We start from the raw sequence: 7,671 nt of genomic DNA on the forward strand, positions 1-7,671 counted from the left end.
TTCCAACTGGTATCTGTATATTTTTAAAATCTCCAAATGTACTGTCATAAATAATAGTAATCAAAGTTTCTTGCATTATTAACTTTCCCTTACATTAAAAAAAAAAATACTCCTATTGCCCATCTGGCCATGAATAAGCAAGTCATAATAGTCCCATAGACTGGAATATTATGCAGCCATTAGTGTTTTAAAGAAGTTTAAGATATATGGGAATGTTTAATATAGAATCTTTTCTTTTAAATTAATGTTTATTTATTTTAGAGAGAAAGAGAGAGAAAGAGACAGAGCATAAGCAGAGAGAGGGGAGGGGCAGAGAGAGAGGGAGACACAGAATCTGAAGCAGGCTCCACGCTCCAGCACAGAGCCCAACGCGCGGCTCAAACACATGGGCAGCGGACCACGAGATCATGACCTGACCTGAAGTCAGACGCTTAACCGACTGAGCCACCCAGGCGCCCCTATTATACAATCTTATATATAAAAAAAAAATAAGATACAAAACCACATATAGAGAATATTCTTTTTTGAGTTTTTTGATGTTTAAAATAATGATTATGGGATTATGGGTTGGTTTTATGTTCTTCCTTATGTAGCTCTCCTCTGTAATTTCCAGGTTCTCTTCCATAAATGTCATTCTTACAATCCGAAAAAAAGTATAAAATTACTCATGTCTGTCTGATGGAAGTTCATTTGTCCTGGAGGTATCTTTTGAGGTAGGTAGGAAATAGGTACAATTTTTCTCATTTAAAGTAGATTCCTGAGACATCATAAAGAGCCCTGCCTCAAATCACATAATTCATGACAGAGAACTGGAATCTGAAAGAGAAACCAACATCTTGGACTTGGTCCTGGCCTCACTTAATAAACCTGGTGAGAAAAGCACAGGGCTGGTATCTTCTCAGAGCCTCCACATGGCTGGTTCAGAGGAACATCCTTCCTCCCTGCACTGACAGCCCCTGGAGGAGACCCAGACAGAGAGTGAGCTGAGGCTCCCCTTCCCAGGTAAACTCTCTTCAGCCTTTTGCCACGGGAAGGGAAGAATCTGGAAACACATCTCTGGATTATCACGATTTCCAAATGAGTGGCTCTATCCAACTGAGATCGCTCCATTTGCTGACAAATGCTATTGTCAGCAAAGAGCAATGTGTCCATGTTCGTAAATTACTGGAAGGCTGACTTCAGATACGTCGTGTCTTCAATCCTTGAACACTTAAGAATAGGGATTGTGTCTATTCTTTTCCGAAGGCTCCTAGCCAAATTCCCAATACAGAGACATTACGCTTGCCATGTAATCTTTCTAGATACTCATTAACTCACTAACCATTGGCCTTAGAACATTGTACCTTGAGGGCACTTCTTCAAATTCAAACCCGGTGGACAGTGTATGAAATGTGCAACATCTTATTACGATGTGAGGTGACTCATTCATCAGTGTGGGATCTCTACATTGCCATTCAGAGAATCGATAAATCTTGTGATTTACTTTCAAGTGGCTCTTTTAATTTTTTGAAGGGCCAAATGACAACTATTTCTTTCTTTTGGTCATAGCTCTCGATAAATTGATTGCCTGGGCTCACCTACAGAGATTTCGCTTCAACTGACCCCCAATGGAGCCCAGGCTTTGGAATTCTTTTAAATCTCTTTTGATAATTCTAATGCTCAGCCAGGGTTGAGAACTATTAATTTAAAGTCTGAATTTCGGCTCTATGACATATTTAGTATCCACGATTTATTTGATGGCAAGTCTTTGGTCAAGAATGTAACATCCAATTATAACACAGATCCCACGGGTAAGATCAGATTTAGGATTTTCCATGAGATTTCCAGAAATGTACTGCAGCAACAATCAAGTATTGTTGGATATTTTCTATTTGTCTAATACCCTCCGAAGAAGCACTAGGAGAAACCGGTTTTCTTAAATCTGTAGCTCAATTTAGGGAGAATGACTTCTTTGCAGTATTAAGCCTTCCAAACCATGAACATTATTTATTCCTGAATTTGTTTAGGTCTTATATCAGCCAGGGTCCAGTGACGAGATGGAAACCAGATCAGTCATTTGAATGGGGAAATTTTAATATAAAAATTTATGTCCAGGGCGCCTGGGTGGTTCGGTCAGTTGAGTGTCCGACTTCGGCTCAGGTCACGATCTCATGGTTCGTGAGTTCGAGTCCCGCGTCCAGCTCTGTACTGACAGCTCAGAGCCTGGAGCCTGCTTCCGATTCTGTGTCTCCCTTGTTCTCTGCCCCTCCCCCGCTCATGCTCTGCCTCTCTCTCTCAAAAATAAACGTTAAATTTTTTTAAATATCAAAAATATTTTTAAAATATTAAAAAAAAATTGTATGACTAGTACAGCTAGAACAAAGGTGGGTATCTATTCTTACAAGGGTAGAGGGTGACCCTAAGGGGTACGGAAGGAGCAACCACCAAAAATAGCTACTCCCTCTGGATAGTGAGGACATGTGAAAGGGTCCCCTTCCCCACCACCAAGGCTGAGGTTCAGACCTCTCTGGAGGAGGCGTGGCTACCATGGGAAGCTGCAACCCACGGGTGATGGGGAAGCAGGGAGGGCCGCAGCTGACTCCCAGGAGTGACCAACCACTGTGCAGAGGGGGACGTTCCTGGAGGGCACGGGCTGAACCGCTGCCTACGCAGGACAGAACTTCTGTGATAGTGGGTGGGTGGGGGTAGTGGCTATCAGGCACGCACCCCCAACCTCAGAGAGAAAATTGTCACTCTTTTACCGGATCTCTTTTCTTGATGGTTTTAGAGGCTGTGGGCAACACCCAGGGAAAATCACGATGCAGTTCTACGAGAATCCAGCCCTTTGTTAACAGAAGGATATGCTGCTTATGGTAGCAAGAGCAGCCTTTAAAAAGGAAAATGTGGATACCAAAGAAATCTCGGTTACCTGTGTTGAAAGGGAAGACTTTTGCTGCTAAGCCAGCAGCCCTCGCCCCAGGGCACTGGGCTCCCGGGGGGGGGGGGGGGGCCTCCAGCCTCACCTCAACTGGGTCCAGAATAGGTCCTTCCCCACCACCAGCCTTCTCTTCCACAGCGCGGGGGATCTGATCTTCCGCATACGAAGCACAGATCCGGGCACAGAAAGACAGAATCTCTTCTGACTAATTTTCAGAGGAGCCAGGGGCAGAGGCTCTTCTGTGTAAAGGCAGAGACGTGGCTGGACGGATGTTGTGGCAGAGAAAGAAACAAGAGTGGGTGAAGGAACAAGGAGATTCAAGGCATTGTCCATCTGGCAAGAAAGGGGACGGGAAAAAGACAATAATGCCTCAGGGGCTGTAAACTATTTATGATTCCAGATCGATATCAAAAGAGCCGTATCAGAAACTAGTTTTGGAGAGGAAATTGGTGAACTTTGCTTCAGGACAGGATACGGTGGATAAAATCATCTTAGGGCTGCTTTTCAAATTTAAGCAAGTGACCTGATCTGAGGCCAAGGGCACATAAGGGAGCCTGTTGGGAGTTGGAACAGGCCACTTGGGGCTGCCTTGGCACTTCCGACCCCTGCCCTATCTCCAATGTCTGCCGAAACCTTACCCCAGCTCCAGACCCAGACCCTGCCCCCTCGCTACTGCCCTCCACGTTCTCTTCAGATTCGTCCTCCTCCAGCAGCTGGCAGAGGGGGGAGAAAAGTCCAAGGATGCTGGAGCCCAGGTGGCCATGAAGTGTTGCTGCGCGACATCACTCAGTAGCTTGAGGAGACCCCAGACAGGTGTGACACAGGGCCCCGGGAACAGTCACTGGAGAAAGAAGAGGCTTCCCACGAAAGAAATAGGGCTCTTCCTGAGCTAGGAGCCCTGCAAGAGATTTTAATTTAATGTTACCTTGACGCCAGCTCACAAAGAGGAAGAGGCTTCCTTGAATTCTCTGCAATTCCGAGTAGTAGTGCGAATGTGTGTATGTGTGTATATCTCTGTGTGTGTTTGTGTGTATGTGTGCGTTCAGATGCAGCTCCCTTGAGAAAGGGATAAAAGCAGGTTGAGTGGGATTTTTAAGAGGAACCTATATGAGTACCCAGGGCATCGTGGAAAACTCTATTTTAAAAGAACTGATCCTGGGGCACCCGGGTGGCTCAGTTGGTTGAGCGTCCAACTTTGGCTCAGGTCATGATCTCGTGTCCGTGAGTTCGAGCCCTGCTTCAGGCTCTGTGCTGACAGCTCAGAGCATGGAGACTGCTTTGAATTCTGTCTCCCTCTCTCTCTCTCTGCCTCTCCCCACCCCCTCTCTCTCTCTCTCAAAAATAAATAAACATTTAAAAAAATTTAGGGGCGCCTGGGTGGCGCAGTCGGTTAAGCATCCGACTTCAGCTCAGGTCACGATCTCGCGGTCCGTGAGTTCGAGCCCCGCGTCAGGCTCTGGGCTGATGGCTCAGAGCCTGGAGCCTGTTTCCGATTCTGTGTCTCCCTCTCTCTCTGCCCCTCCCCCGTTCATGCTCTGTCTCTCTCTGTCCCAAAAATAAATAAAAACGTGGAAAAAAATTAAAAAAAAAAATTAAAGAGCTAATCCTTCAAATTACACGTTTTGGATAGCCCTCATTTTTTTCTGTTTGGAAGGAAAACATTCCTGTTCTTAGAGCTGACTCTTCTGGCGGTCCTTCAGCTAAGGACACAGCACAGTGCAATGACAAGGGAAGGGGCTGAGGTCCTGCTTTGACATTAAGCAGGAGCTCTGTGATGCTGGGAAAACATGTGCCCCCTCCCAGCCTCATTTCCACTCTGTAAAACAGGAGGTCAGCCCCAGTTATTTCTGGTGTAGAATTTTCATTCCAGAGGCTCAGCGTCCTTTGTAAAACCCACACTGCTGGTAAGCAATCACCCTATCCCCTGCATAGCCCTCCGCCTGCTCAAGAACCACATGCTGCTCCCTTGCTCTCGGTTCTGTTGTAGACATTTCCGATGGGCGGGGAAGGGGCTCAAAGGAAAGGACAAGCCTCAAGACCACCCAAGTGCCCAGCAGTTCTTTTCCTTCCCATATGTTGTCTTTGCCAACCCAGCCGTGTGATGCCAGCTCTGTCTACCCATGGATATGGAAGACGCACTTGGCCCACAGGGCCCTGGCTGGCAGGTGCACTCAATGCTCCTGGATCCTCTTCTCTTAGTATGCAGGTGTGTGTGGTTGGGAACCAGGACTGCAACTTGACCATGCCCGCCCCCTCCACGCCCCGCCCCCCCCACCCCCCACCCCCCCCCCCCGCCGGCTTTGGGGAATAGGAGTGGCTGGCAATCGAGAAAGCTGCAGAGAAGCGTATGCTGTGACATCCCGCTCTTAGACCCTCAGCATTCCTCCCAGGATGCCCACCCCTCTCTCCTGCTGTCTGAGTTGCTGGAAGCAGCCTCCTGGATCCTCTGGGAGAACAAGGTGATTTCAGTCACACATATTTCTATGACATGGATGTCCAAACAGGAAACCAAAAGGAACTGGCTTTTCAGTTTTGGGGGGTTTTTTTGTTTTTTTTTTTTAAGGCAGCACGCGGCCAGGGATGGACAAGACCAACATTACTGCCGTAATTCTAAATGCCTGCAGCTTAAGAAATCCACCACCGGATTGAGGTAACCGGATACAAGACGACTTGCACTGTTTAGAAAGTAAGGTTTCTGCACCGTGCACGGGCTGTGCGCGCCTGTATTTAGAAGTCAGCGCAGGACCTCAGCTGACGCTTCCGCACCTGCCAGGAGTTGCTGATGTGAACCAGGTGGCCTGCTTCAAGCCGAATTCAATTACCCAGATGGCAACTGTTTCCTAATTCAAAGCTTTAACATTGGCCTTATTTTTTTTTTCCATTATGAAAAATGAGAGGGGGCAGAAAATACATAGCGTCTGAGCACTTCTGGTTTATGAGATTAGAGGCAAGATAGGGAAATGGGTCCCTGGCCTCCCCCAGCTCCCTGCAGCTCCGGCCTGCAGCGCGGTGCCTGGATGACTGGCTGCTTGTTCCATGAACAGCAGTGACGGCCCTACTCCTGGGCCCCTCCTTGGGAAGCTGTAAGAATTCTCCCTTGCTCATTAGCGATTGCATTCGCCGATGGTATCTCTCTCTTTTTGTGCTGTGTTTTGTTTTGTTATTTAAGGAGAAGGGAAAAATAAGAAGAGGACATTGCATTTGGAGACCATGCCTTCTTTTTCCTAAGGAGGTTCTGCCGTGTCAGTCCTCCCGGTTCAGAACGTGGCTATTCAAGCGTCTTATTCTCACGGTGAACATGTCCCAGTGGGCTGCTGGTGCCGTGCGTTAGCAGTGGGTTCACTTCCCCGGTCCTCACCTGTGGCTTGGGGAGAACCAGTTCAGACAGGTGGAGAGCCCAGCGGCCCCCACCCACCCCGCTCCTGCCCTCTGCACTCTGGTTACTGCCGCAGGCTGGCAGAATATCGGCAGACGGGCCCACGGTTGGGTAAAGGAGGTTGGTGGGGGGAGAGAAAAGCCAGCGTCAAGTAGATTCTGTGCTCACGCCCTTCTCCTCTAGAAGAATTTTCGTGGACGACTTCCTCCTTCTTTCGGTCTTCTTTCTCTCAGACTGAGTAGGAGTTTGAAATCGGGACAATTCCTCACGCGTTTTGGACAGTTACCGTGTGGCCGGGCGACGTTCCAATCATTCAGGTGTATCGTGTCAGTTGATGGTTGTGGCGGCCTGGTGGTGGAGTTACTGATAAAAAGGTTCAAGAGTTTCGTGGGAATAAGGAAAATGCTGTTGCTCGGGAGAGGTATTTGACTGGGGTCCTGTCTTTTGATCAGCCGTCTTGAGTCTACTGCCTCTACCGTCATTGCCGAGTCCCCCCACTTGCCCCTTCCCCGCCTCGCCCTCCGCTCCCCCCACCATCTCTCCTAACACCCTCCACCGCCATGCCTCCCACCAGACGCTAAATGTCAAATGGATGGGGATGTCCGCAAATAAAAAACAAAACCAAGAGTTGAGATTTGTTTATACACGAACATCTTCTGCTTGAACTAGCTGGACAACTGAAGCTAACGTTTGCATTAATTTGGCCTTTTACGCTGTTTTCCTTACCCTCTCTTGTCCCAGTCTTTACATGGGGAATTGGGAGCCAGGTGGCTTAACTTTCCTTTAGTCTGGGGAATTGCCTCAAGAGCTGGTCTATGTGAGCCGTGGAAACCGACCAAGTCCTGGGGCGCCTGGGTGGCTCAGTCGGTTGGGCGGCCGACTTCGGCTCAGGTCATGATCTCACGGTCTGTGAGTTCGAGCCCCGCGTCGGGCTCTGTGCTGACGGCTCAGAGCCTGGAGCCTGTTTCCGATTCTGTGTCTCCCTCTCTCCCTGACCTTCGCCCATTCATGCTCTGTCTCTCTCTGTCTCAAAAATGAATAAACGTTAAAAAAAAATTTAAAAAAAAAAAGAAGCCGACCAAGTCCTTGGCCTATCTGGAATTCAAGTTTAGCAGAAAACCATTAGAAAAACTGAAAAAAAGGTCCGCTAACTCCTCAGCTACTTGAGCTACCTTCTAGGGATAGGCTGTTGTAGGCTAACAGACTGTTAAAATTATGTCCAAATCCCAGGTGTGTGTGTGTGTGTGTTTTGTCATATCCAGAAATGTAAAGCCTCTGTTTGGGGGAAGTAGTGGGAATTAAGGATGCATGTGTGTGCACAAAAAGCAAAACAAAATTAGCGTGTTATCTCAAAGATACGTGGGGAGACACAGATGTC

General features: G+C 48.0%; 1 long non-coding RNA gene across 2 annotated transcripts; it reads left to right on the forward strand.

Moving 5' to 3' along the window:
- The first annotated feature begins 235 nt into the window (after positions 1–235).
- On the forward strand, positions 236–7,357 carry LOC128313962 (uncharacterized). 2 transcript variants are annotated; one of them, XR_008295179.1, is made up of 4 exons: positions 236–1,002; positions 5,229–5,376; positions 5,481–5,567; positions 6,087–7,357. It is a non-coding gene; the product is annotated as an uncharacterized LOC128313962 (long non-coding RNA). The 2 variants fall into 2 exon arrangements; XR_008295178.1 differs by having other exon boundaries at positions 5,481–7,357.
- The last annotated feature ends 314 nt before the right edge of the window (positions 7,358–7,671 follow it).

Source organism: Acinonyx jubatus, chromosome C1 (genome assembly GCF_027475565.1).
Source record: "Acinonyx jubatus isolate Ajub_Pintada_27869175 chromosome C1, VMU_Ajub_asm_v1.0, whole genome shotgun sequence".
In the NCBI taxonomy this organism is placed as follows: domain Eukaryota; kingdom Metazoa; phylum Chordata; class Mammalia; order Carnivora; family Felidae; genus Acinonyx; species Acinonyx jubatus.